The sequence below is a fragment of the Lagenorhynchus albirostris genome, chromosome 5, assembly GCF_949774975.1.
Source record: "Lagenorhynchus albirostris chromosome 5, mLagAlb1.1, whole genome shotgun sequence".
Taxonomy (NCBI): domain Eukaryota; kingdom Metazoa; phylum Chordata; class Mammalia; order Artiodactyla; family Delphinidae; genus Lagenorhynchus; species Lagenorhynchus albirostris.
The window spans coordinates 57,754,912-57,757,019 of NC_083099.1; the positions used below are offsets into that span (position 1 = coordinate 57,754,912).

General features: G+C 42.6%; 1 pseudogene; it reads left to right on the forward strand.

Moving 5' to 3' along the window:
- Positions 1 to 310: 310 nt before the first annotated feature.
- On the forward strand, positions 311 to 903 carry LOC132520225 (nucleolar protein 56-like; annotated as a pseudogene).
- Positions 904 to 2,108: the final 1,205 nt, after the last annotated feature.

The following is a 2,108-nucleotide window of genomic DNA, read 5'->3' on the forward strand; positions in this document are numbered from 1 at the left end:
ATACTGAGGCCTCCATAAGATCCATTATAATAACCTGATTCCTCAGACAGATCCTTCCATCTCCCTCTAACAGCATTACATTGTCCCCCCGAGGTATTATGAACTTACAGAGCTCTATAGCATATAGAGGCCAAAAGATGGGTTAGCCATCTTTTTCTATAAAGAACCAGACACTAGATATTTTAAGCTTTGTGGGCTATACAGCCTCTGTTGCAACCACTCTACTCTGCTTCTATAGTGTACAAGCAGACACTGCTTGTGGCTATCCTTCTATAAGACTGGAGAGATTCCATGAAAGAATCTGGATGTCATGAAGGAGGCAATGTTTCAGGCAGAGGAAGCAGCTGCTGAGATTACTAGGAAGCTGGAGAAACACGAGAAGAAACGCTTGAAGAAGGAAAAGAAACAGCTGGCTGCAACTGCCCTGGCTTCTTCAGAAAACAACAGTAGTACTCTGGAGGAATGTGAGGAGACAGATGAAAAGACCCAAAAAGAAGAAGCAGCAGAAGCCCCAGGAGGCTCTTCAGGAGAATGGAAAACCCATCTGTCTCCTTCTCCAAACCCAAGAAAAAGAAACCTTTTTCCAAGGAGGATCTGGTTAGTAAGTGATATTGAACAGACAGCTGGCAGTGGAAGTCTTCCCAAGAGGAAGAATCTTTCCCCAAAGAGGAACCAGTTAGTGACCCTGAAGAGTCAGGAAACAAGAGTGTCTCCAAGAAAAAGAGGAAATCCTCTTCCAAGCAGGAGCCACTCAGCAGAGGACCTGAAGAGGCTGCTGCCAGCAAGAGCAGCAGCTCCAAGGAAAAAAAAAAAAGCTCCAAAAGCTGTCCCAGGAAAATCAGAATGGACATGTCCCTAGTGGGGCATAACTTGCTGAGATATTTCCCAACCCATCCCCTATAGCCCAATAAAAATAAAAACAAATCCACAAGAAAAAAAAAAGTAACTTGGTCTTCCAGCATATCAGGTAGGTATTACTGTGTATAACACCACCTCAAAATATAGTGGTTTAAAAACAGTAATTATTTGTTCCTAGTTCTTTGGGTCAGTGATTTGGGCTGGGCTCCGCTGAGATGGTTCACCTCTGCCCCGTGCAGTGTTGGCTGGGCTCACTTATATATATATCTAGGAGGGCTAGGACAGCAGGGCCTCTCTCCATGTGGTCCATGTGGTCTCTCATCTTCAAGGAGGCTAGCCCAGACTTCTTCACTTAGTAACGAGAGGGTTCTCAGTGAGCAGCCACAAAAGGCAAGCCTCAATGAGTAAGCAGTCTTCAAACCTTTTTTTATGTCACATTGCTGATGTTCCAAGCCTAGGGTCAATATGGGATAGAACTCAACAAGGCTACACACACAAGAGGCATGATTCCTTGAGAGTCATTACTGTAATACGTTACCTTACACGTATAAATGAGTGTTCTGTGTGAATCTAAGACATTGTAAATTCAGATCCCATGCTCTTAATCACCCCACCACACTTGCCTTCAAGAAAATTCCCCCTAATATTTTCTAAATGATGTCAGTTTCTTTATTAATTCTTAAGCTGCCACCTCCTGAAACATGAAGACATTGCTGATCTCATCTCCAAATGATTTCTTTCTGACTTAGAGCTACCATGAACCTCATTGTAAGTTTCACAAAGTACAAATTAAAGACTGATTATTTTTCACTCCTTAAGTCATTCATATTATTAGAAAGTGAATTTAACATAATTGCTCTCTAGGGACCTAGCTCATACCAAAAGTGGCATCAGTGAATTGAAAGACAACAGTATTACCTTACTTGGTATAACACTTTAACTGTCAACACAGGACTTTCAGAGCGAAAGTACATTTGGGCTTTCCCTATGGGCATCTGGGAATGCTAGCAGTATGGGAGGAGGGTCAAGTTTGGAAAGCCACTGCGAAGATAGGGTATGGAGAACTTTATATGTCACACTAAGGAGTTGGGGAACTTTAATGGGAGTAAAGAATGGATGACATAATCAGATTGGTATTTTAGGAAGATCTCTCAGACAACAGAGGGAAGGATGGATTCAAGTGAGCAGAGACAAGCAAGGAGACCGATTGAGAGGCTTTTACAGCAGTCTGGATGAACGCCTGTAAAAAC